This window comes from Anser brachyrhynchus, assembly GCF_964034855.1.
Source record: "Anser brachyrhynchus genome assembly, chromosome: 3".
Classification (NCBI taxonomy): Eukaryota; Metazoa; Chordata; class Aves; order Anseriformes; family Anatidae; genus Anser; species Anser brachyrhynchus.
This window is the reverse complement of record NC_137696.1, coordinates 78,627,695-78,654,800: the sequence shown is the minus strand read 5'-3', so window position 1 is coordinate 78,654,800 and position 27,106 is coordinate 78,627,695. Positions and strand designations below refer to the sequence as shown.

The following is a 27,106-nucleotide window of genomic DNA, read 5'->3' as shown; positions in this document are numbered from 1 at the left end:
ACAGAAGGATGCAGACAGCCTGAGTAATAGTATCATGAGTCCTGCTAAGTCTCCTCACTCAAATCAATACCATCCACTGCTCCATGCAGAGCTGCAATGAAAGGAGCAACACAAAGCTACCAAAGGGATCCTGAAAGTTTTTGAGGGAAAACAAGTAGAGATCAGTCACAAAAACAATGTTCCGACCAGGCCACTTGTTTTTTTTCCTTTTTCTTCTTTTCTGTCTTGGGATGTAACAAGAATTCACCGCTGTGCTGCCGCTCATTCTCTGGATTGCTCATATTGCAATTTATCTTATTTACATTTCTATCTTTGCCACAGTACCTACTTTAACCACAGCTTGTTAAAGAATTGTGGGCACATTATATGCAGGTGCCTTACTTCACTGTATTTACAGCAGCACGGCCACTTAAGAGTTTTCACGTGTCCTTTCTAGGCAGCTATTTATGTGTGCTCTAGCTCTTCTGATGCATTAGAGCATACAGGTGAAATTTATCTTTAAAAGTACAAATAGCGACATCAAGTATTTCCTAACAGACAAATATTCTTCAAGTAATGCTTGTGCTGTGTTGGGATCTAATCCTTTAAGTATTCCATGCCTGGCCCTATTAATGTCTTCTTTAGATTGCTATAGCCTAACCCATGGTCTGCTTTCTTTTTACAGTCTTTTTTTTTAAAAAAAAAAAGTGCTCTCACCTCTACCACTTTATGCGTTGGCAAAATACCCAACCAAACCAAGTGGCAAAAGAAGCCAGAGAAAGACTGCAAAGAGAACATATAAAACTGCTCTAATCTTTAAAAAAAAAAAAAATCTAAAGTGCATGCAGCATTTATTGTGTGAATAGTGCTTTGTGAAGATATCTTTTTATTATTTAAATTAAAGTAGGAATTTAACAAAAACGTCTGAAGTTTTAAGAAGTGAAGCTGGTGATGACAGAGATTAATGTTCTGTTTCAGGGAATCCACTTATTAATTTTGTCAGGCTGAAAACAACGGTTAACAGTTTCCAAAATAGCTGAACAATGTCAGCAAACATTTGCTTTGACTGAACTGAGACCCTCCCTCGCCCTAAGATCAGCTCCAGGACATTTTCAGAAAGGCTTTCTTTATCTCTTGACAGTGTGAAAAAAACTTTACCTGCAAATTGACTTGTGTGTAGAAGGAAGCTATCATTCATGCTAATGGAGCCCATCAGCTTGCTTTCACTGTACCATGATACCCTGGAGCAAAAAATGTGAAGCCTGTTAAGCCCTGGGCTTAGCAATAGGATTTAACAACTCTAAAATGCCTACCTTCCTCTGTACACATATTGTCCACCACTATCCCACACATTTCTCTCTCTTTCTGTGACAGCTGGTCAATGTAAACTAGCTCTTAAAAGATTTTATGTTGATTTTTATGCTCTGGGAGCTGTTTGCTTAAAATAAACCCTACAAATTAAAAAAAAAAAAAAAAAAAGCAAAAGCACAAAGAGATACTGGAAAACTGAAGTAGAAAACTGAGCAGAAAACTGCACAGAAAATTGTTTACAAAGTTCCCAAAAATTTGGTGATGCAATGCATCTCCCCTGCTCACTGTGCTCCCCAGATAAAATGTTGGTGGGCATGTTCTGAAAGCTTTAGAGATGACAGGTCCTGCAAAAGCATCCATTTTATAAAATGAGAAAGCATCAGAAAGGTTAATCCCAGACCACAAAACCAGAGGATAAAAGCATGAACTAGCTGGTCCCAACCGTGCTTGACCTAGAGGCTTTGATGGGGACACTCAGGTGAGTTAAGATGCACCAGATGTCTCCAGGGGATGGGCAGCAACTTTGTTAGAGATAATTTACCAGTTTAATAGTATCATAATGCCAGCACGGGAAGAAGAGTTCAGTGGGGGGAAGAACTGGCTTTAAGCCACAATCAGCAAATGGGGAGCATCAGACTGATCTCAGCTTGGCCTCCTGAAAACTGGAGCTGTGCCAGCCCTGGGAGCCAACACACCCCAACTCAGGCAAAGGAAGAAGGGTAGGGACGGCAGGCTCACTGACAGGCCCTGCATCTCAGGTCTCCTCTCCTGCACATAAAAGCTGATCTTAACCCTCCAGAGCTGGTTCCACTGGCCCCTAGCCCTCACTGGACCTTATTCAGAGCATCCCACAAAATGGGCTAAGAAGAGCTGAGGGCTTCCCTGCCTGAGAAGTGCTGAGAACTTGTTTTTGCATGATAAAAAGGGCTGACTGAGGTAAAGAAGGAATCTTTTTCTGGAAGTGCTAAAAAAGCCCAAAATACACAATAAGCTAAAGGGCAATGCTTGTAGACAGGTAAAAGAGGATGAATCAACATTTTCAATAAACAAAAAAGGTATCTCTCACAAGCAGTTGATAAGACCTTTTCCTCCTTGTAGCAGAGCAGTAATGTGTATCTAAAAGTCCTTTTACTCTGAGTGCTAAGGCCAATTGCAACTTGGTGGTAGTGAAAAAGCAATGTTGTTGACATGCCACAAATAGATCTCCCCTTACACGTTGGTGAGTTGATGGAAAAGCGAAGCGTCTTTTCAGAGATGGGAAAAAGTTGGATTGCTTTCATGTCCACAGGAAAAGGGCATTCGTGCAAATCTTCACACAGAAGAAGTGTCTACCACAATCCTGAACATATTTGGTTCAAACACACAGCTACAACAGAGAACTCCAGTGACTTCCCAGGTAAGCACCACTGGATACGCAGGAAGAACAGCCAATGCCCCACAGCATCATCCCCTGCAGCCTGGCCTGTGACAGACAAGGCATTTTAATAGAAGAACCATAAATGATCTTGATTTTCTTCCACCAGCATGCATGTTCTTGGAGTATGCCTCCCAGGTGGAAATTCAACAGAATGCTGTCAGGCTGAAAATAGAAATAACAAATTTTCCAAGGTGCCTTCATACTGGAAGATCTAAAAGTTGAGAGAGATTACTGGAAACTTTCCTCACCTTGGGATTGTGTAGCAATCACCACTTCACATTAAACTTCTGGATTTTTTTTAATGCAATACTGGGCCACCAATTACACTTTGGATAACTCAATTAATTCTTACACCTATTTAACCCCTGGGAGGAGAGCCATAATCCATGAGACTCTGGCTCTGCTACAAGCATCTACATTTGTTATCCATTACACTTCTCTGAATACCTGGGATCACTCTAACCACCTGCAATACTTCTTACCGAAGCAAGTCAAATTTTCCAGCTATAAGTGTGGACCTGAGATGCCCTCCGGCTCTCCAGTATACGCAGTCCCCCGTTTTCTGGATGTGGAGGCACTGCTCATTGTCCACATGGGACACGTATTCAGCATGTTTTCAGTCCTCTAACTCAGCCCTTCACAGCCAGTCCTAATGTGCTACTCGGTGCCGTGACTCACCTGTGAGTCAATTCAGTCTGGTCTCAATTCATTTGATGCCACAAAGTCTTCTTCACTGATACTAAGTCCTCCCTCCGCCTGTAGCCAGCACTTGCATCCTCCATCACTCAGCCTTGGTCTTTTGGTTCAGTGCCCGTCTCTCAGTGGGTATGGCACCAAAGGACCCTGAGGCTAGATAGGAGTTTCAGAGGCAGATTCATAGTGCTCGATGAAGACTACAGAAGTCCTAAAAGGAAGGATAATAAGTCTTTCAGAAAACCATTTCTTTGCATCCTGTTGTACCATAAAAGTACATTACAGCCCATAGATTGTCTGGACTTACAAATGAATTCCTAATGTTTAATCTATCTGAATTTCTTTCTTGTGGTTTTCTACTTCACTGTAATCCTTCACTAAACATTTTTCAGCCATTAGCTCAGGACTATACATTTTTCATTATTAAACTGCCTCATGTTTTCATTATATCTGCACGTCAGATTTTACTTAGTGATATATCAGTGGGATCACCTCTCTTATTACTGTACTTGAATTCCTCTTCTGAAAGAAATACAGTTATTTCACATGAAAAGGGGGTCCACAAAGCTACGTTTCCACAAAACATATTGTCAAAACAGTTACGCAGATAATTATAGCCGGACCCATGACAATTTGTATGAACCAAAGTAATATCAAAATAATATCAGTTATGAGAAGGGAACCAAACTAAAAATGATCTCTTTGGAGCAACATGTTACGTGTAGCTGAAGGAAACACCTGCCCCATAGATGAGCTGTGTAAATAGACAGGACAGTGTGAGAAAAGAAGGGTTGCTGCCCCATATTACAAACTGGGACTTGAGTCATAGGGTGAGTAAGTGATCTGGAGAAGGTCACACAGGAAATCTGTGTCACAGTTGGTTATTAAACCCAGATTTCCTGATTTGCCACTGAATCCCACAATTACAAGACCATCCTTCCCATCCGTTCCAACACTATCCATAAAGTACCTCACCAGTTGGGCAATGTTTTACAGGAAGAAAAAGCCTTCCTTACATCCTTACATTCAGATAACTCCCACCACTGGGTTTGAATCTTTGGCCCCAGAGCCTAGCTGAGAAAATGCATTTCGTCGCTCCTGCCAGGCTGCTGCCTACCCTTGTAAAGATGTCCTCCCAACCCAGCTTGAGCCCCAGTGCCCAGCTAATCTTGGACTGACCTCCCTTGCTATGTGGTCACAGATCCTCTCATGTCCCTCAGTGCAGGTATCTGAACCAACCCTACCGCTGCCTGCTGCTTTGGTGGGGTGTCTTCACATCCTTGGCTGTGGTCTGGCCAGCGGGGATGGAGAGAGGAGACTCTGGAGATCTTCAGGACTGGTTCTGCAGCATGCTTAGGGATCCTATTTGAAACAAGTGAAATGGGGTCACGGTGTGCACTAAAATGTCGTCCCTCATTCTTAAAGAAAAAAGAGGAAAACAAGAGAAAAGAAGGCTGTCTTGGGGTGGGAGAGAACATACCCAGAAGGTTTCTGCCAGCAGGGGGAGGAAACCTGAGGTTGAAATTTCCTGGAGATTTAGGGAGCTTCTGGAAATCAGAAGACAAAGGAGGTTGGGCTGGAACTCTTGTGAACAAGAGGTAGAAAACAGATGTGAGGTGAAGCAACTGAAAGTAAGCAGCAAATCTCTGAAATACTGAATTTAACAGGAAAATAATTATACAATATCACGCATTTCTATAATTTGCAGAAGATTAGTCAGATCTAAAAATGAAACAAGAATTTGGCTCCTTTCCTAACAGTCTTTTCAGGGGGTTAAAATCTGCTTGGGGGAGTGTTAAAGAAGTAGGTAGTGGAAATAAAGATATACAGACAGGCAGCCTTCTCTATGGAAGAAGCAGCAAACTGATTTTCAAGTTTAAAAAAAAACAGGGCCATATGGCTGGATGGTAATGCTGGGCTGAACCCTATTTAATATCAGCATTAACACTATAGAAGCTGTTGCTATAGTAGTGACATCTGGAAGAAACCTTCAAATAGATTATTCCCTAACCTGGATGAAGGATTCTGCCAGTCTGTCTGTCAAAGAAAGCCTTCAGAGCAAATCAATAACAAAGATCTTGTTACCTGAATGCAATGCAATTTAGTGGCTAATCAGTTTGACATCAGAAATATAAGGAGAGAAGAAAAGAAGAATGGAAGCCGGGAGATATAATTAACAGCCAGGAAAGCAGGAATGATTCCAGAAACATGAGGAGAAACCTCAGACTTTTGTATGCTATGATCCACTGAACTTGAACAGTAAAATCACACCTAAACTCTCTAAACACACCTCTAAACTGTTCCCAGTCTAACCAACACTTAACTGTTCATAGGTTCTACTTAACAAGTCGTTACAGTGCCAATGGATAGTATTTCTGGTAAAGACAAGAGCTGCATGAGCAAAATATTGCTAATTGCCAGAAAAGCGATTTGTACAATGTCCCATCTTTGTTCAATGCTGGTTTGGATACTTGTTAGGTTTCTTTTTTTTTTTTTTTTTATGTTCAAGTGAGAAAGTTCCTTCTGACTAATTAACAAGAGTCTGCTGAGCAGAGACTTTTGGCAGCCTCTGGAAATTCAATTCCTCTTTGTAGCTGGCCTGGCTAGGTGAAACAATATATGAAAAGGTTGTCCAATATATGAAATGGTCCCTAGAAAGAGAGGGTTTGTCGGTCTATTTATTGGTTTATATTATGCTTACACAAAACCATTTTGAACCTGATTTAATTCTTCTAGCATGGAAGAAATCACTTTAAGTTGACAGGATCGATTCTCAGAGCTGCTTGCACCTCTGCTTGCAGCCCTTTAAACCATAAAAGAGTGATGAAAAATTAACAGTGCCATTCCCATTCCCTTGCACAATGCACTAAATAACTGCATGCTACTGTGATGTGAAATAATGATCATTGAATGATCATGACCATATGTTTTTGGAAGGTAAGAGTTGGTATGTGAGGATACAGCTTTTAACTCTAGAGTTGTCACTAAAAAAATTGTGGAAATAGTAACTGACATTTTTTCACACTTCCCTTCAAAAATACTGTCCTTTACATCTTTTAATGTAATGTATCTCCCTGTTTCCTGTGGGGAACAAAACTATTCACTAACTAGACCTTGACATTCGTCACAGGTCCTACCCCAATCCCTTCCAAGTTGGTGTGGGTGAATACTTGGTCCAACCCATTACGCACTCAGCATTCAGTGGAGCAGATCTAGCAGAGAGCAAAGGCATGAGGCAATTCCTGACTTGCAGCCAACAAGCTTCCCTGGGGAGCTATGGGGATCCCTACTTCTCAAGAGCAGGCATGGGCCAACACTTACTAGGCTGTGTGTATTTACCCCGTGAAGACAGCAGAAGTCTGGTGGAAGAGGATTCTTGCAGAGCTTCCTTACATCACCCAGCATGCCACCTTCAGATGCCTCAGAAAACAAATGTTTTTATACTTCTCACTATATATGAAAGTTCATAGGCATATGCAAGTGGGTGCTCAATACACCATTTATTTCAGTAACATTTAATGGCAGTATTGCCTAGATGTTAACATGAAATATGTTATTTCCAGCATGCTGCAATCCTCCTGCAAACACTTATTTTTCTTGTTCTAGAAGCAGGCTTAAAATGTACGAGGATCAGCACTGTACAGAAGATGAAATTAGAGACTGTATTTAGGCCAATAAGCCTAATAATCTTTGGAAATTTGTTTTATTTAAATATATATGAGTGGTTAAAATTGTTTAATACCAGAACTCAGTTATTCTAAACAGGAGTGGCTGTAGGGAGGAAGAAAAAGATGATGGAATACAAAAAAAAAAGTAGAGATTTTGCTCCAGTCCTAAGAAAGCGGTTAAGAAGTCCCTGGATGGCTGTTCACGCAGTCCTTACTCCTGCAAAACTGCCATTGACTTTAATTGCAGTTCATTCTCTTGGATCAGCCTGCTAATCAACTAAGCACTTTTCATTTCATGGCAATAAGAAGGTGTGCTGAAAATGCCATCATATCTCTAACCATCTTCAAAGCCTAGAATGTCTTCACACCATTTCATGGGTTTCCCCTTTCCAGTACTAAAAAAGGATGCTATAAAAGTCATGATTTAAATGATATATTGCAATTTTATGGACTTGGAAGCTAATTTTGCTTAGAAGCATTTTTATGGACTTTGGAAGTCGAGAGTGGGGGGAAGCAGAGCTCCTAAGATCAAAAACTTTCCTTCTGTGGAAAAAGGTTTCAGGGGGAGCAGTTTCTGCCTTCTCTGGATAGGACTCAATTGCTTTTTGAGACTCCAATATTGAAAGGCATTTGCTGAAAAATACACGTAAAGAGGGAATTCATTTTATCTGTCCTTCAAACAAAAGAGATTATTTTCAGTTTCTGTTATAAGAGGGAGGGGGAGTTCTTTCCAGGGAAAAGCTGTAAGATGTTTTCCTTAATTAGTTTAATTACAAAATGTACTAAGAGTATTAGATAAACATTAGGCTGTTTTCGGATTCAAAACAGGCAGATGTTAGCAGGATTAAATCAAAATACTTTATACGCCTTTGAAGAATTTTTTTTTAACTCAAAGACTTCAGCTCTTTTTTTTTCCTTTTAGACTCTAACAGCTGATATTATTATTAGACTCTTTTTCTTGTTTGATTAAAATTATGTTCATCTAACCCATGCAAGTCAGCTTCTATTAGCAAAGCAAGCAGGATTTGTCCTATGGTGTCACATTTCTGGAATTTGATGATTTCTTTTGTATTCATCCATTCTCCCTGCTCTGATCAGATTCTAATTATAGCCAAATTACAGCTATTGTCTCAAAGGCTGAGTAACATATTTGTGGTGTTTGGGGGAAAAACAGAAGATGTCTGATTTAAAAACAGGAATCACATCAAGTAATAAGAGTTGTTTATAACACTTTTTTTTTGGAAGATGGCAATGACAGGGAGGGGGAAGAGGAGATGTCTTTATATCCAAGTAGTAGAGGGTCAACAGTTTGCCGAATTAAAGCTGTCCTTCCACAGTTTCCCCCAGTATTAATGCTCTGTCAGCTGTTATGAAGCACTAAAGAACTAGGTAGCTCCACCGTAAGTAAGGAAAAAACATACTTGTTTAGGACTTAATGAACATGGAACATATCAACAGATGAAGTATCACTGCAAAAAAAATATAGTGCTTACACAGAAATATTAATTGTCACAAGCAAACATACTGTTAATTTACAATTGTGTCACAGGTATATATATACTACAAGATGAATTAAGACAATATTAAGCAAATGTGTAAAGAACTGGAACCCAGAAGTATACTCATGAGCACTGACAACACTTCTCTGCAACCATCAGAATTACTTCCAAACCAAATACGGGACAATGACATTTCAGGCACAAATGTCCTTAACTGTAAACATTTTATCATCTAAGACTGACGTCCTGATATGACTGATTTTAAAGGTATGAATGTCATCAATCATTAAATTAAAACAGAACTCCAAATAAAATGGGCAATAAACTATTTGGTCAGAAAGGCAGTTCCCGGTGCCAATATATTTACAAAGCATTTTTACTTCATCAGTTTTAAAATCTATTGCTAAATACTTGCTCTAAGATTGCCTATTACTGGCCTGCAAATTACTCCAAGATACGTACAAAGCCAAATGAAAGACTTCTCAAACATTCTTGCATATCAATAGAAGTTGTTTTACAAGAACAAGGCTAAATGCAGTATATTTTATTGCATTACCCTGTTGGTCACCTCGGTAAGATGAAAATGTAAAAAGCTTTTCAGCATTTGGTTTTCAAAAGGAGCTTTGGGCACTTGGCAGCTTCTCTCCACAGCTGGTCTAAAAGCATAAGTGTGAGCTCATTATTTTCCCTGAGACTATCTCCACCATTCCACCAGCATCCACTGGATAAACAATAACAACACCACCCATCAACGAGACTGATGAAGAACAGTGAGCTTCACAAGAAAAAAAAAAAAAAAGCCTTAAGACGCTGCAAACCAATATCTGTGTAACAACACAAAGAGAGCAACATATCATTACTCATTTAGTAAAATTATGTGTATTGTGAATATGTACTTTTGCATGTGCACTCACAGCCCAGTGCCTACCTTTCACGCAGGAAAATCCCTGTATAAGCATCTGGTGAGAAAATATCAGCTGAAATCCCTGCAATGATTTTTTTATTATTATTATTTTTATTTTTTTCTATATACGAAATGAGATATCCAGTTCCTCCTCAGAAAGAACTGTGTAAGTATCATCAGGTGTTAGTGTAATGCAGTGACCATCAGATTTCATTAAATGACTAACTCTATTAAATGATTAAATCCTTGGGCACACCAATTCATGACAAGTGTAAACATACGGGGAAACACTTTTAAATCAATTACCTGATGATAAATGAATAATCTTCTTACTTAAATGAAAGCAATTAATGTATGTCAGGGCTATGTATTTAAGAGGTTTCCAGGATCAGAACCATCCATTTGATAGCATCTAAACTCACACTTTCAGACATTAGATTAAATATTGCTAGCAGATGTTGAGTAGTACTAAAGTACAAGGAAGAATAAATAGCATTTTACTTTTTTTTTTTTGTCTTCCCACACACTTAATTCCACAGGATCTCACAACATTGCAGCGTGCACAACACTGATATACAGCAACTCATTTCCTTCTTGCCACGTCCTTCAGCGACAGTAGGCATGAAGCTGGGAGAGGAGCAGAGGTGGTGGTGCTGCTGCACTCATGCTTCTCAGTGCAGTGATGTGAAGTTCTTACAAACAAGGGTGACACGAGTGGCACGTGAGAGAGAAAAAGAGATGTGATGGGGCCAGACAATACTCCCTGCTGCAGTCTCTCAGCTGCTCAAGGTGATTACGGCAGCAGGGCCAGACACAGCGTCCCACATAATCTGCCTGCTCTGACCCCCCTAGACCACAAAAACTGAGAGCTTCGAGGGACCCAGAGGTACACTAGGACAGCTGTCAAAGAATATATGGTAACAAGTGTAACCAAGAGCATTTACAGAAATTGCACACAGGACCTGCTGCATTTTCTTTGACACTGTCTTGTCACCTAGGCCTGGCTATTGTTGTTGACAGGAGCTGTGGCCTTGCCCTCGGCAGTGTTGCCCTAAGGATAAATGAAGAATTGCAACTGCCTCCGTTTCTCAGCCTCTCTCTCAGTCTCCCCTTACTCCTTCTAGCCTTTTATTTCTCACTTCTACAGATTATGTTTTTGCATGGCATGGTATCAGTGATAGAGAGGGGGGTGTTACCCCTGAGCCTGTGATCCACTCACCTCAGCATGGGCCGTACTAAGACCAGCAGCACCAGAGGTACTAGGCACTGCCACAGTGGTGGAAATTGGGGCCGTCCTGCAGACACAGCCACCAGAAGGTCCTGTCCTGAGCAGAAGAACAACACTGAATGCTAAGTGTGAGCTCATGGGGTCTGACACGGGCCCTAGCTGAAGAGCAGTCTTCACTGTGCAGCAGGATGGCTACTGAGCCCTTCCCAGTGCCCCCCTCCAGCTTTCCCCCTCGTGCCGTGTGGGGGTAGTTGCTCTTCCCAGAACATGGGAAGGGAGGAATTTCAGTTTGCTGCCAAAATGGTACTCAGAAAATTAAGCTGTCAGATGCAGGTAGAGTCTAGTAGGCACATAGATAGTTGCAGATAGAGTGCAGATAGAGATGGAGATATGTCATGAATCTTGGGAGTTTCTTTTCCTTTGGTGGGTGGCCTTTGGCACCAGACCCTTCCCACAGTTTCACTAGTTGCATCCTCGATTCAGTCCCTGTATCAACCGTATGCGGTCCTGTCAACATTCTCCTCTGTGTCCTGTTCTTTTTTTATTTTGCTTTTCTATCTCTTCCTCCCCTACTCCCATACTTGTATTTCTGTTTATTTTTTAATCTAGAGTTTCACTGTGTCCTACAAAACAATGTATCTAGTACCTGTCTATGTGGCAAACATAAAATCAGAGCGGGGTAAGCAGTCACACTCAGAAACACCTCCAGGATTGTTGTGCCCATTGTCAGATCTTTGGACCTGGGTGTCTTTGATCCCATTCTGTGAGCCATGCCCAGAAGTGATGCACAAGACCCTTCGTTGTGGAGAGGTCCTTGCCCCCACAGAGTCCCGGCCTGACAGCATCACGAGTGATGACAGAATTCACTCCTCTACTCAACCTATTGCATAGCTTGGCTGTTGGCTACCACATCCTGCATCCTAGGTTTCACTGAAAAGTTTAAAAGAGTCCCCATCCATATGGCATGATGCACAACTAGGTCCTCAGGGACATCATAGGCAGTATAAATGTATAGTATGGAAATATTTGAGGCAGAATAATTTTTCAGACTCGGTGCCCTTATACCACCAAATTGACTTCTGGAACTTCACCTACAGCTTACCTTCAGTGTATGGTCTACATAGTACATCATATATAAATGATGTGAAAAGTTTTGAGCTTCCTCCTGTTTCTGCTGAACGTCATCACAAACTCCCCTTAAATTTAATTCATGGATTCAAGTTCTTTCTCTCTCTAATGACTGAAGATCACTTTTAAAAACAGACCACTTCTAAGCATTAAAACCTAAAAAATAACTTTAAAAGATCCTTTTCTGCAGTTTCCAAACCCAAAGAATTGACCGAATTGCTTAATTTTAAAATCTTTCATAGAGGGGGAAAAAAATGTCCTGTCTAAGACTCTCCACACCAAATTTAAGCCACAAATACGTTTTTACCGTGACCATTTACAACTGGGAAACGTGTGGTTTATAATGGAATGATTATACAGCCTTAGCTCGGGATGTCATTTGCTTTCTGGTTAGGTGAGTAAGAACGGAGCCTGCTCTGATCCTTCATGTACACGTTAGACACAACTGTTCTGGTAAAGCAGCTCCTCATCCCTTTGCACACAATTTTCTGGGTTTTGCGGATTTTTTTGTTTTTTTTTTTTTTTTTTATTTTTTAATAAAGTATATGGTCTAGGGCCCAGCTTGAAACAAAAATGCTTGTTGCTTGCTGAGTTGTATGAACTTTGGAAATACGGCAATAAAATGGACACATGTTCTATTATTATTATTATTATGCTTAAGGGCTACAAAAATAAATCATTCTCCAAGCTCACATGGACAAAATGAGCACTGCCTTCTGTGAGTGTCTGCACTTACATGTATCTGTTTACTTAGATGCATCTGTTCTTGATATCTCATGGAAAAATCAAATATTGTACCTTATGAAAAACCATTGCTGAAGCATTGTTCAGAAAATCAATCCTAAACCAGAAGTCCATTAAAACCCTGAATACCTGGGTCTCTCTGCTTGGAACTCTCTTTTATTATTATTAATAGATCATTTACCTTCAGTATGGTTAGAGATAAAAATTCCTTTTTAAAGTGATGAAATGAAGAGATTTGCAAGTGCTGAAACCCCCTGATCTCCCCCTCTCTCTCGTCACCTGATACAGGCTTAAGGTTTCTCAGTTTGTAAAAATCAGTGGGAAGCTCTCCCCTCACCAGCCTGCCCTGGGCCAGTTTAATGGGCACCCGCAGCCTGCCGAAGGGATGGGCACCTTTTGCCCGGCAGGCGAATCCACTGTGGCCAGGACACTGGAGCACATTGTGTCCCCGTGTGAAGGCCTTAATCAGCAGTGGTGAGGTTTCTTCTCCGAGTCCGGTTTCCCCCCGGCCTGACCGTAGCCCGCAGGGGAACCTGTCCGGGGATGGCCGACTTCTGCCGCAGGTTGCAGCTACCGGGGGCGGGGGGACTTCTGGCTTCTCGTAAAGGGCTTTCTCCTCGCTCGGGGGGAGAGCCTAGGACAAGCACTTCACAGGGAAACTCCGAGCAGCTGCTGGGCAGTTTCCTTTCAACTCTGTCCCAACGCCGCTGTTTACTGCTTTACGAAGGCAGCTCCGACTGCCCCTTCTCCTTCTCCCCCTCCCACTTGTTCAAGTTTGTCGATACCCGATCCACGAACATTTGTTTCCTCCTTCCCCGGAGGAGTTTTGCGCTCCACTGACCTCAAGTTCAGCCCCAGCGAGGCTGGCAGGAGGGCTCAGCTGGCTCTCGTTTACCCACTCGCTGTCGGACAAGCAACACCAGCATAATTCAAGCGGGGGAACCCTTCCCCGCCAGCCCCTCACGCCGCCCTGGGCTTTACTGCTGGGGAAAAGCCCACCCGCCCCGGTCCCGGCCCACGGAGGCGAACCCCCTGAGCTCCTTCCATGGAGGCCACTGGTGCTGGGGCCATAGGTGCGGGTCCGGCCGCTCGCCCCCGCTCCGGCTGCCCTTAGCCCTCCTCGCTCCCTGCTGTGCACCGCTCCACGCTGCTCCGCACCGCGCACCTGCGGCCCCGCACGCCTTCCCCAGGTGGGTCCCAGCCTCGCCCAACTGCTGGGAGGGTGGAGGGAGGGAGGGAGAGATGCATGGAGAGATGGAGGGATGGAGAGATGGAGGGAGGGAGGGAGGGAGGGGTGGATGGATGGATGGATGGATGGATGGATGGATGGATGGGTGGGTGGGTGGGTGGGTGGATATTTTACCCCTCTCACAGGTCGACCTCCAGGTGGTTCCCACCCGTTATCAACAGGCTGCGGCACCCTCTTGCTTACCCCCTTCGCTCCCCCTCCCCTGTCGTTCCGGCAGCCGCAAAGCCTTTTGCTTTAACCCCTTCGGGCTGCCGGCTGTCCTGTTCCTCCCTGCCCGTCACCACCCCGCGTTGGGTCCCGCGGGGGTGCGCGGAGCTTGCGCCGGCCACTCGCGGCGGGGCGGGGAGCGGGAGCCACGCGTGGAAACGAAGGGCGGGCGGGCGGGCGGCGGCGCAAACCCCCAAGAAACGCGGAGAGGGCTCGGGGGGGGAACCCCCCGGAGGAGACGAGCCCGGGTTTTCCCCCCCTGGCATCCTCGGAGGCCCGCGGAGGGCTGCGCGCACGCAGGGCGGCCGCCGCGCTCGGCTCCGCAGCCCGGCGGGGGGATCCGCGCCGATTCCCCCGGTGCGGAGCCGTCCCGGAGCTGGCCCCCGGGCAGGCAGGGAGCGCTGCCCCTCCGCCGGCTCCTCCTGCTCCGCTGCCCAGCCAAATGTCCGGGAACTGCCTGTATTCGTTGCTTTCTAATTAGCGACACCCGCTCCCGTAAGCTTCGCCTCGCTCCCCGCGACGCTGCTCCGTGCAATCGCCCATCAGGCGAGGGCAAAATGATCTGTGTTTTAATGAAACTACCTCGCCCCGTTCTCTGAAAAAAAAAAATAATAATAATAATGATAATAAAATAAATTCACACGCTCTGGGAGACAATTTCTTTACTTTCTGCTCTCCTCTGCCCGCGCCGCCCGTGGTTATCCAACCCGATCCCCGCGCTGCTCTTTGCTTGCGTGTAGTGCTGTTCCCCCCCCCCCAGTCACATCGGAAAACTGTTTACGCGAGCCGCAACGAGGCGAAAGATTTTGGGAAGGATGTGAAAACGAACGTGGTTTTATTGTGCCGGGACCACCGTGGAGCTAGCATTTAAACCGCACTCCTCGTAGCGGCGAAAAAAAATAAATAAATAAAATCAGACGGCTAATAAAAAAAAATAATAATAAAGAAAGAAAGAAAGAAAAAGAAAGAAATACGCCTAACCAAGCGGCACACGAGAAGGGCTGGCAGGGGATAACCTCCTTGTCCCGGCTCCGCACCGCTCCGTGGAGGTGGGAGAGATTTGGTGCATCCCTTGCCCGCACAGCACCGTCTGGCACGGCCCGGGGTGGGTTTTGCTTTTTCCCCGCATTAGGAGGTGGGGCGGAAACGCGGGTATTCGGCTCAGTTTGATGCTGTTGTTGCTCTGCAGTGCGCACCCCAAAAAAATAAAAGGGAACTTCTTTCTCTGTGGTCCTTGTGCTGGGGGTTGGATCAGCCGCCGGCGGGGCAAATCCCGGTGCGCGCCCGGGCTGGTGTCGGGAAGGATGCTGGGCATCGTTGGGGGGGCTTTTTATTATTGTTATTATTATTTTATTATTGTCGTTCTTCCCGGAGGCTTACGTGAAAGCAAAATCCCTTTAACGTGTGTTTTAAACGGCACGGTTTGGTGCTAAAACAGGAAATCCCTCGGCGAAGGTTTTGGGTTGAGCCCGAGGAGTTAACTCGTTCCTCTGCGCCGCGATGCCGCGGGTGGCAGGGACGGGGTGGGGGGGACGGCAGGGACAGAGGGGACAGGAGGGACAGGAGGGACAGGAGGCTGCCCGAGCCGTGCCGAGCCGCGCCGTGCGCTTGGAGCCACTCGCAGAGGCTACTTCAGACGCAGTCCCTTCGTGCGTGGGTCACAAAACCCGAGTCCCACCTGCGGGCAGCCCCCCGGGAGCCAAACGAGCTGTTACAGGGGCTAGCCGAGCTCGCTTTCGGGCAAGGCACCGGTAGCCCCCTAGCAGTAAACTTACCTGCGGGTGGAAATCGGACGCCGGGAGGCTGTGGATGTCTTCCTTGGTTTGTCCTAAATGTCACGTTTTGCACAGTCTCAGCGGTTTCCTGGTCATTCAAACACCACTGAATCATTTTTGGGGAGGTTCAAAGGGAAGGGGCCCCGTGTTTGCAAGGGGATAGAGCTGCACTATTGATTTTGGAAGTGGGGAGCAGCAGCCTTCCCGCAAGCAAGCACTTACTCTCCTCCCAAATCGCCCACAGCCCTTCAAACCCTCTCAGTGAGGACCTCTTTCCCACCAGCACGAAAAGAAGGGGTCGTGGGGGCTTTGGGGTAGTGGGCAAGCTATTGGTTTCAAGGCTGTGGGAAAGGCAGGCTGGCTGCAACTGAGCAACTGGGCAGAGCCTGCCTGAGAGATTGGTTTCCTGCTGAAAGTAGCCTTGCAAGATGCTGAGGTTATTGACTTCGGAGTGGGGAAGGAGGTGTCTGATAATCAGCTCACTCTCTGTCTCCCCTAGATTTATGGATCAGGGCCTCCCTTGTCACTCCTGAAAATATAATCACACTGGCAATAAACCCTGAGGGAAGAACGAGACAGCAAGTGTTTTTCCTCCAAGCCAATACAGTGACCTTTGAGTTACATCCTTAAACAAGGACGTAAATGACGTCCTTAAATGATATTACAGCAAGCCCAGCTTCAATCTATTTGACTGCCCTACCTTGGTCAAGCTGCCCGAGAGGTGCCACTGCTGAGTGTGCAGGGCTGGCAGTGCAGGGGGACCCAAAACTTGGCCCTGGGGCTGACACTGCTGCCACAAGGCACAGAGCTGCTCTTGAGATACTCGGTTTGGGAGGGAGGGAGCTCTCTCACTTTGTTTCACCAGATGGGAAAATTGCACCAAAGGGGATGCTCTCCCTCTTACCCCCCCTCTTTTTTCTCTCTCTCTCTCTTTTTTTTTTTTTTTGGACAGAAACATTTCCTGTCTTCCTTACAAAAAAATGTATTTTATGACCATTTTGCTGTGCAGACTTCTCCCTCTCTGGACATTGCGCAGAGTAATGCAACACCTTCAATCTGGGGAGCAGATACCTCCGCTAGCCTCAATTTATCTCAGAACATGCCTTTGTCTCTCTTCGACCTGTTCCTGCTCTTCAGTGAAAACTCACCTTTTTACAAGCTGTCAAACGTAACACTAACAGCTGAGCATTCCTTGGGAAGAATAATAATAATAATAATAAAAAAACATATTTACTTAAAAATCACTTAGCGTTTATGGCTCCTTGATTTTTTATTAGCCTTTTAACAATGTCTCTCACTTTAACACTAATCCAGAGGGAAGGGGCTCTCTCCTGTGCCTGCAGCAGATATATCCAAATGGAGCAGGGGAAAAGAGTCATTTAATCACTTCTAGTACTGCGAGCATTTAAGAATATTTGGGAACAAGTAAGAGACCCCACTTCAGTGTGCATTCTGTTACAACCCCCCCCCAAAAATATTTGTTTCCAGTTCCCATGGCCTATCTGGTGATAAGCGGGGTTCAGACAGTGCAAAAGGCTGCAAACACAACTGCTCCCCAAATCACATCCAGCAGAGGAGGGCTCGTTCCCCAGGGAACCTCCATTTACCTAGGACAGTAATCGGGAGATGAAAGCCTGCCCCTTTGACACAAAGATGGCCCAGGCTCCGCAGCTCTTGTTCACTTTCTTTCCTAAACTGAGTTGAGCAAGCCCGAGCTGCCCGCAGTCGGGCGGAGGGAAGGATAAGCGCAGCTGAGCGGTATCCATCTGAGGCAGTGCAAGTGGTTACTTTGGCCAAATGCTTGACAGACTGGGAGGAATTTCAGAGAGGCCCAAGGCAGCCAGGGGAATGGGTAACAGCTTGGCAAATGTTACACGGCAGACACAAGATCTGAAAAACACATTCGCTGTTCTGCCTCTACATTTGCTGTAGTGACTCAGGATGGAAATCTGGACATCACTGTGGATAACAGTGAAACCTTCTGGTCAAAGGGCAGCAACAGTAAAGGAAGCTAATTAAATATTGGCTAGCATAGGAGAGGGGAGGCAGGAGTGGGAGAAAGGTTTACATAAGCATGGTCATCACAGAGATCAGTGGGAAGCCTCTGCCAGGAATGGGATCTCAAAAACAACAGAGCAGAAATAAAATGGCTCAGGGAAGAGCAACATGAACTGTCAGTGATGCAGATAACAGCGGTATTTGAAACAAACGATGGCTGCTTTGGGGAGCAGGGGATAATCAGAAGGCAAGACAAATAACACAGATGTGTAAAATATAATGGGCGTTATGTAAGGTAGATTAGGAAGTTCTTGGCCACCCTCATGACATGTATGAGTAAGAGATAAACAAGGCAAGAGGAAATGGAAAAGAGATCTCAGGAATTTTCTGTGCAAGGCATCGTTAACTTGTGGAACTCACTGTCATAAGATGCCATTAAAAGCAAGGTCTGGATGGAACCAGAAAATAAGAAATATATATATGGAGAGTGAGAGCTATATTCCTAATATAGATAATACTGTTTTTGTACTATTAAATTTAGAAGTGATGCAAATCTTCATGCTTTTTCAGTAAGTCCAAGTAACAAGAGATAGGTTAATGATGATGATTAATCTGCAAATGCCTTTTGTTGGGGCTCTTGCAGCTTCCTCTGAAGTATCCACCACCAGCCATAATTTGAGGTTGAATATTGAATAATCCTTGGACTGAATTAGCATTACCATTCCCGTTTCTACATCTCTCTCAAAGCAGCATTCATTCCTGGACTGCTTTTAGTCCCACTTGCTAGCACTGAGCCTGGAACCGAATTCACAGAACAGAAGTATTGAATATGATGCTAAAATACTATGTAGGACAAATCAAACAATGTTCCTTCCCTTTCTCCGTGTTATTATGGCACCTTATGTGAATCAGGATGACTCATTGACTGACAGAAAAATATTAAGTCTCCAAATTTTTGAAGATGGGACTTGGGAGCTTTCAAAAACATTACTAACTGTCTAAATAATAATGTATAAACTGTTTCCTCCTCAACCTACTCAAAGTAAGACTCATGACCGTTTGTCTGGTTCTTCACATGTGGCAGAATCAGTTTAACTTTCCCTTCCAAATCAAGTAATTACTACAGGAAATCTTTATATTTGTGTTGTAATTTGGGGACTTAGATTTGTTTTTAGTGGAACTAGAAAAGAGTACAACCATGCTATGTAAAGTTTCTTTAAAACTACAAAGAGAAAAGTTCCACCCTTTTCTTTTTTCCTTTTTTTTTTTTTTAAAAAAAAAAGAAACTTTTAATAAGAATAACTTTAATTTAACACATCTGGGCAGCTTGCAGTCTATCAGATAGTGCCGGCATATCCGGTGTTCTAAGCACCCTGGACAAATGGTGACTTAATACTTTTTTTTTTAATCTCAACTTAAATAAACTCAAGGGCAACTACTGACACTTATAAACTACCCCTACAGACCTACAACACTATTTTTGCCCTACCAAACACCTATTCTAGACAAGAGAAGTAGAGTGGGACAGCTGACAGAAGAAATCTTCAGTAAATTCAAGCTGTTTGAAGCTTAGAAAGAAAACCCACAGCAAATTTCCAGGACTCCACTACTGTAATTTCTCCCTCAGTATGGACTGGGTTTCAATACCAATACCTCTGCTAACTGAAATTTCAGAGGGAAGGAAGTGTCTTAAATTGATGCCTCGCCACTTTGGATCGAGCACCTTCCATGTGAGACTGCTGCAGCAGGTTACAAACCTGAAAGTAACTGTCCTTACACAGTGGGGGACTGCACTACATGCATTGCACAGAAATGTTCCTTCCATTACAGAGAAAAAAAGTGAGGCAAAATGTCCCGTCCAAGGACGTAGGAAATCTGTCCAGCCCATGAACAGAAAGCTGTTCTCTAATTCCTGTGGCAAAAGCACCTTTCCACACTGTATTTAACACTGCTGGCCCACTTACCCCAGCGCTACGCTTCTGTCACAGCTTGTACATTGGTTGTCTTTATGGCCCGAAGACAAAAAAGGGTGTAGACTGCCCCAAAGCACTTTTCTGTCAGCTCTTTTCTTCGGAACAGGATGTCATTTAGACTCATGCATACCATTATCATAAATAACCTCAGACCTACTTAAATCATGAACAGAGTTTGCAAGCATCTGGAAACAAATTTCGTTTTGTGCCAGGTATACATCTTAATTTGTCCTTTATGTGGTTTTTGATTTGTTTTGTTTTGTTTTGTTTTTCCTCATATATGTTGGTAAATTATAATATTGTGAAAACTGCTTCAAGGGGCAGCTTTGAGCTCACTCATCCCTCTCCCCGCTGCTCGGCACTGATCATTTTGCTACAGATCATTATGATATTTTTCTGCTAGGCAGCTCTCCTCCCTGTAATTTTGAAGGTGGAAATACTTTCATTCAGTTGGTTTAAGAATATGTTTCACTTCCCTGAGACCAGCTTTTCTCATGTTAAAAAAGCCAACAAGCAAACAAAGCCAAAAATATCATTTACCTAAAATACCATGGACGTTTGGACTCAACTTTACTGGATATTTCTTTACCTTTATCCTTGTGTGATGATATTTTTATTGCAAATATGTAGCATAAAATGCCCTGAAAGGAAAGTGAGATAACAAGTAAGTAGGTGGATGCCTCTTTTTAAACTAAAAAAGAAAGAAAAAGTTCCTCTCACTTTCTGCATTTCCCCCTTTCCTTTTGTTTTCAGTGCTTCCAGAGGTAGCAGAACTTGATAAAAATGCAGCAGGGCAGGGGGAGCAGGGAGGGGAGGAGAGGGAAGATAACATTATTCCAGACCCTCGCTCTGTTTTGTTAGGGCAGATTTAATCTCTCAGGCAGCATCAGCAGATAGGCCTGAATGACTGCCTGATCATCTCTTCACTCTCTCTTCTTTTATCTGGATTACTCTTTCGGGGATGATATCTCGCTATTCTTATTTGGTAAATTAGGCTATTGTTTCCCTGCATTTCACTTATTGTAAAATGGTTTCTTTTTTAACTTCAGGACATTGTTTCTGGGCAGTGAGCATGCTGTCACTGGAGAGGGGATGTGAGGAGGGAAACGTATAATTAGGGACAGATTCTGCCCTATTTTGCCATTTCGCAGTATCTTGCTGTCTAGTGCCCTTGATTTCATGGGGATTTCTTATAGAAAAACACAGATAAAAGGGGTCAAATTTGTCCTTGTAATTGAAGGAAAAATTAAATAAAGATAAGGAATGCTATGGAATAGGACTACAACATGCTTTTGGTCTCAATTGCAATTTAAGCTGCAAGTTAACAAGTATTCAAAATAACAGACCTACTACTAAAGGGTTTTTGAGGGAGTATTTGTTCACAGAGTATGATTTATCAGTAATTCCTCATGCCTCATGATAAACGCTGAAAAAAAAAGGAAAAAAAAAATCACAACTGTCACAGCCTTTTTTGCTACATGTAGCAGTGAGTAGCAAGTCCAATGGTTCCAGCTCAGAAACAGAAACCTCATGTGCGGGTACTAAAATGTGCAGTACTGAGACTTTGTTTGTTGTCATTGGAATGCATACGATCTGTTCTGGGCGGTAGCCTTTTATCTAGCTGCACTTTGAAAAAAAAAAAAAAAAAGGAGAAAAACCACTACAACTGTATTTTGCTTGTTCATGCTGTGTAAAACACGCCAGACACTCGGAGGGCAGGCTGAGGTGCCGAGGGACCAACTAGCACATCCCAGCAGGCACAGCCCCATGGTGGGCACCGGCATCAGCTCAGCTTTGGGTAAACCCAACCACTCGCTGCGGTGCTTGTGAGCAGGGCTCCGGGGATTGTGGTTGCAGGCCGGTCCACCAAAGACCACGAACGTGTGCTGTGCCATGTCTGACAACAGCTGAGAGGCGGCCAGAATGACAGTGCTCACATAAAAGCACTGGTAGGATGTCGCGGCAGCTGTCTGCCTCACGCACTGCTCTCCCTGCACGCAGCCCGGGAAGGCCGTAATTAGCGAAGTGCCGCCACGCCTGCGGGACTTGCTGGGAGCCACCAGCTCCGTTACGTGGTTCACGTGCCCGTGGTGGGCGCTTCACACGAAGTGCATGAACAGGCTCTCCGGAAAAAGGCACTGCTGTTTTCAGTCCCTCAGTGCTGATGTCTAGGCGAGTGGTGCTCACGGGCGGAACTCCCTCTCCACGCATGAGGACCATGCCTAAGAGAGTGGGTGCCTACGGTAAAAGAGGGGCGTGAGGCAAAAATCCTAACTCCCATTTCTGATTAAACCGCTCTTGCAAAACGGAGCAGGGAGGCAGCACCCAACGTGCTCGTGTTCAGTGCCTGCCCCGTGCTGGAAGCGTTCCCTCCATGTGCAGCACCAGCAGGATTTCCATCACCTCCGTTAGCCAAACTGCCTGAAGCGATCGTGGGGATCCGGAGGGGACGGGTTTGTACCCAAGGTCTGTCCCAGGAAAAGCCAAAGAAAGCACCCCCAGCCCCTGCAGCACCGCATGCCCTTCGCCAGCCAGCAGCTCCTATTATTAGTAGCATTTATTATTATTACTACGCAGAGGGCCAGAGGGGGGCTGGCAGCACCCCGTGCCCAGACCCACCGCGGGGCCTGAGGGGAGCCCTTCCAAGCACCCCCCACGTCCCCTCGGCCGGCTCCGAGCCCCGGGTGGGGGGGCAGGAGGGGGGCGGCCCGGCCAGGCCCCCCCCGCTCGGCGGGGCCAAAGCGAAAGCGCAGCGCGGCCCGAAACCCTCCGGGGGCGGCGGCGGCCGCCATGTGACAGCCGGGAAGCGCGGGGCCGGGCCGGGCCGGGCCGGGCCGGGCCGTGCAGGATCGCGCCCCGCAGCGCTGCCCCCGGCGGCGGCCCCGCCTCTGCTCTGCGGCGCGGTCCGGGGGGTGGGGGGGTCGCTGCCTTGCGCCCCGCAATTAGCGCTTCGCACCGCTGTCAGCCCTGACGGCGGCCCGGCCCCGAGCTCCCCGGGGGGCCGCCGCCGCCGCCCCTTTGTGCCCGGCGCGATGCGGGCAGCGGCAGGTAAGCGGGGGGGGGCGGGCGGCGGAGCGCCCCCGGTGCCACCCTGGGGCCGCGACACCCCCCCCCCTCCCCCCCGTCCGCCCGCCCCCAGCGCAGCCCGGTCCTGCCCCCCTTGGCCCCCCCGCCCTCCTTCCTCCCTCGAGGAAGGCTCGCCGTGCCTTCCTTTGTGCTGTTTGGGCCGTACGCAACTACTTGTTATCGCCGCCACCCGAAGGGACATCCCGCCCCCCCCTTCCCTTCTCCCCCCTCCCCACAGCCCCAGCGGCACCCCCGGGGGGCTCTGCCCCTCGCCTTGCTTGCTCTCTCCCCGTCCCATCCCAATATTAAACCTCCCCTCTCCCCATCCCTCCTGCTCCGCACCCCTAACCCTTCCCCCCGAGTCCCCCCCCCCCCCCCCAAATCCCACCTTCGTGCCTGCTCTGAGTTTTGTACCACCCCCCCCCCCCTCCCCGGCCGTGGTTTCGCAGGGACCCCTCTCCAACCTGTCCGTAGGTATGTTTGTGTAACCAGACACTGCGAGTAGCCGTCTGCCGAGGAATTAACCCGGAACCCCCCACCCCCCCCCAAAGCTTAGTTTGCATTCAACAGAGGTGTTTGTTTTGCAGGTTTAAACCTCCAGACGGGTTGAAGAAAAAAAAAAACAACAACAAAAAAAAACATAAAAATAAAACAAAAAAGGAAGCGCTTGGCAGATTTTGTTCCCTCCCTTGAAATCCCGGTGGACGCGGAGCAGGTGGGGGACCGGCGGGGGAGAGGTGCTGGGGGTGGGATGCGGAGCGGGCAGGGGCTGAGAGGTGCGGGAAGGAGGGGGGGGGAAAAGGGTTTAAAGAGGGGAGAGCCGAGCCGTGCATCCCCCCTTCCTCTCCTCCGAGAGCAGGGGAGGTAGCTCGAGGCTCCCGCTCTCGTTTGTTAAAAATAAATACTACAGAAGTTGGCAAATTTTCGTAGTTTTAGAGAAGTGGATTCTCTCCAGGATTAACGTAAAAAATGTTGATGTTTGAGGAACTGCTCTTGCTCAACCCGTAAATAAAGTGGAGATGTTGACAGTTTGTCTAGCCTCTGGTAAACGAGAACAAAAAAACATTTCATTTCTTGAAGGGCATCAATAATTGTGAGGGTGGGAGGGAGAGGAAGAAGTTTAACTATTAACCTTTATCTGGGATTGTAAATGAGTTGAAACTCGTGTTTCTGAAGCTTCTTTTATGCGTTTGCTTTCCTCTTCCCCCCCCCCCCCCCTCCGCTTCCCTTCCCTGGAGATGGTGAAAGGTAAATGAAAACGATGATGCTCACATTAATTGGACAAGCGGGCGATTTTATGGCTCGCCAGTAAAAAATGAATGCCACGGGAAAGTTTGCCGTTCACGGTGCAGGCGGTGGGAAAGTGGTCTGGAGGGCGCGGGGGGGCGGCGAGGCAGCGGGGCTGGCTGCGAGCTGTGCTGTTACATTTGGGGTTTTGTTTTTGTGTCTCCAGATCATTCACTTGAAGACGCCAGAGGACGGTTTGCAGAAGGTAAGAGAGCCTTTTCCCCCAGCGATTGCATCCTCTGGTGCCTCGTACTGTGCGGCTACCGCTCCGCTGGCCGTGCAGCGGAGGCCCGTCGTGCCAGCAGACCCCCTGTGCCCGTGTCCCCAAGAAGTGGTGAACGGGACACGGAGCTGTGCTGGCCGCAGTGCGGGCACCGGGGAGCACAGCTCTTCCAGCAAGCAAGTCGGCTGCTGGTACACGCTGAGGTGCTTGTTAGAGCTGATGGATTCCTCCCGTCCCAAAACGGGATACTCTTTCTTTCTTGAGTCAGGACAGAGTAAGCTTAGGGAAACAGGAGGTGAAAAGCACAGTGAAAAAGTTCTTGTTGCAACTGTTTGCTGCATGTGAAAGTAATACGCCTAACTTAACAACTAGATTTGTTTTCAACAAATACGTTAGTATTAATTTCCACGTGAATCAGAAGGAAAAATCCTCATACCTTCTTCCTTTCAGCATTCCTAAATGTGCTGTATGTTACTTTGTGGCATGGTTCTTGCCTGAAATGAAATGAAAGGACTCTTAACTGCTTCTGAAAATAAACTCTGCCCAGCCACTGGAGTTTTTCTCCCTTGTGCAGGCTGAATGAAGTGAAAGCAGGAGATCCTGGGGAGGAGGCAAGGGTGAGGGAGATATGGGATCACAGAATTTGGCAGAGCAAGTGTTGGAGGGAACTTTGTTTGTTTGTGTGTTGCAGTTATAAGCAAAAAGTGCTGTTCCAGTAAATACAAAGTCAGGTAATTTCAAATAGCGATTGTAAAAGGCTTTTTTTTTTTTTTCCCTTAAGAAGAACAGCATCTTTCATTTGGTTGTCATTATTTTGTCATTCTCTCCTTTAGTCATCGAAAATACAAAGTGATACTGTTTATTCTCATGAGTTACTGTAGAAATCTGTACAGCATACTCAGTCCTGAGAGAGCTCCTCTCCCCCTCCCTCCCTCCCTCCCCCCGTCCACCCGCCCCTTAAATGAGTCCCTGCCAGCAACAAGTGTGTTGATATACTGATCTGAAGGACTTGGGCACGATGCCAACTAAAGCAATTTAAATGACATGGTTAATAGTGTCTCTGCTGTCCTTATCACACAGTAGTTGTCTTTAATAAAGTCAGCGAACTTCCAAGTGATAATCATGGATGACAAATTAACTCAAGTCTTAGTCCTCCCATTCAGATGAATTCTGTTTCGCTTTGATGGGTAAATATTAAATACTGATTCGAGTTGAACTAGAAGAATTTCAGAATGCACCTCTCCTCTAAATTTCTTTCAGGCAAATAAAAGCTGATTAGATTACCTTAAAGTATCTCCAGTGCTACAGTATTCCTATGGCTTCTACTTCTAGCAGTGTCATTTTATTAAGTTTTTCAGTAGTAATAAATTTATGTGGGGCACTGCATCCTTCAAATGAATACTTATCAAACACTTTAAAAGAGGAAATAATTTTACATGAAATAGGTAAGTCAGTATAATATGTCTAACACGTTAAAACAGTCAGTAATTCCCGTAAAGTATTTTGGATGGAAGTGAAATTGACTGCTCCGTCAATTTCGATTTGAAATGGGTAACCTTTAAAAAGCAGCTAATATAATTTCAGGAGTATCCACACTTACAAACAGCAAGCTGTTTCACGATGGGAGTTTTAAAGGTTTTTGAGTACCTCTAAAGCTCGTAGTGACTTTTTCCACTGCAGAATTAAAAGATTGCAATGTAACGTGAGACTACAGAAGAGGCAAAGTAGCACAATTGACAGTTTAACTGCAAATTGCATGTATGATTGCGTAGATTATGATTTTTATTTTTTGAGAGATTTGATCCTAAAAATACCTGTACTAGATCTCATCTTTGTGATTTCCAAACCTGCTAAATCTTGTCAAAAGCCGTAGGAACATTCGTGTTCTCAGCAGCTGTTAGGAGCTCGCTAAAGCACTTCATAATATATGTTTCATGTCTTGTGTCTATGACTGAAATACAGTACTGTGTGCTTAACTGATAAATTTGGAAATATTCTTCCTAACATCCAAGACTGTATTTTTGAAAATTAATACAATGAATGCAGATTATCTGTTGTCACAAACTTGTTTTCTTGTTGCTTTGTTTACAAAATTCATTTATTTGAGACTATTGAAAACTAACTAGATTCTACCTATGTGTTAAAAGTAACAATAGTTAAATAATAAAAGTTGTCAATTATTTTCCAAAAAGCTTTGTACAAATGAATATTTCTTGTAAAAACTTCTTGTCTAACAGATTTTTTTGTTATCTTTATGGGTGGACAATAACATTATAGCCAAAACGTTGTGTAAGTGTTAGCTTTTGTAAAAGTGAAAGACCCAACCTGAGACACGGCTGAAATAGTATCGTGAGACTGCTATGGTGCAGAGAATAGGGCAAAGAAGGAAGTCTGCCTTTACGTATAATTCGCTATATATTGTTGTGTTGATTTGAGACATTCCTTCACAGTTTGGATCTGCCCTGTCCATTAAAATTGTCTGAATAACATTTAGAAAGATACCTGCTAATGTGAAGGCACAGTACTTCTAGAAACACTTGCTGGTAGTTGATAGGTTACTCCTTCTTTTTGGGTGCTCTAAAATCATGATTGTGGCTTTCCAATATTCAGGATGCGAAGTTAAAAGTGTTTTTTTATGCATTGTTACGCCTTGTAATTTATGAGTTTTCTCCCTCCAGCCCTCCTCAAACCTGATAGCTCTTTCAGTTTCACAGTTGGCCTCATGTTCCACTTTTCTTTTTGCTTTGAAGGCTGGGC

At 45.2% G+C, this 27,106-nt stretch overlaps 1 protein-coding gene and 1 long non-coding RNA gene across 5 annotated transcripts in view; one reads left to right on the top strand and one right to left on the bottom strand.

The window, feature by feature from the left end:
• Positions 1 to 733: 733 nt before the first annotated feature.
• Positions 734 to 12,984, bottom strand: LOC308192924. The gene is made up of 4 exons (XR_013949225.1): positions 10,691 to 12,984; positions 4,645 to 4,762; positions 3,386 to 3,611; positions 734 to 2,869 (listed from the first exon to the last, which is right to left on the bottom strand). It is a non-coding gene; the product is annotated as an uncharacterized lncRNA (long non-coding RNA).
• Positions 12,985 to 13,659: 675 nt separating this feature from the next.
• The window catches only part of PRDM1 (PR/SET domain 1), a 111,396-nt gene continuing 97,949 nt past the window's right edge, over positions 13,660 to 27,106 (top strand). The window contains exons 1-3 of one of the 4 annotated variants that reach the window (XM_080586976.1): positions 13,660 to 13,761; positions 23,427 to 23,554; positions 24,293 to 24,331. The gene's annotated coding sequence lies outside the window, so the exon portion shown is untranslated. Of the gene's footprint in view, positions 13,762 to 22,584; positions 22,822 to 23,295; positions 23,314 to 23,426; positions 23,555 to 23,606; positions 23,884 to 24,292; positions 24,332 to 27,106 lie in introns of those variants that run through there. The other 3 variants (XM_080586975.1, XM_080586977.1, XM_080586978.1) reach the window with 3 other exon arrangements.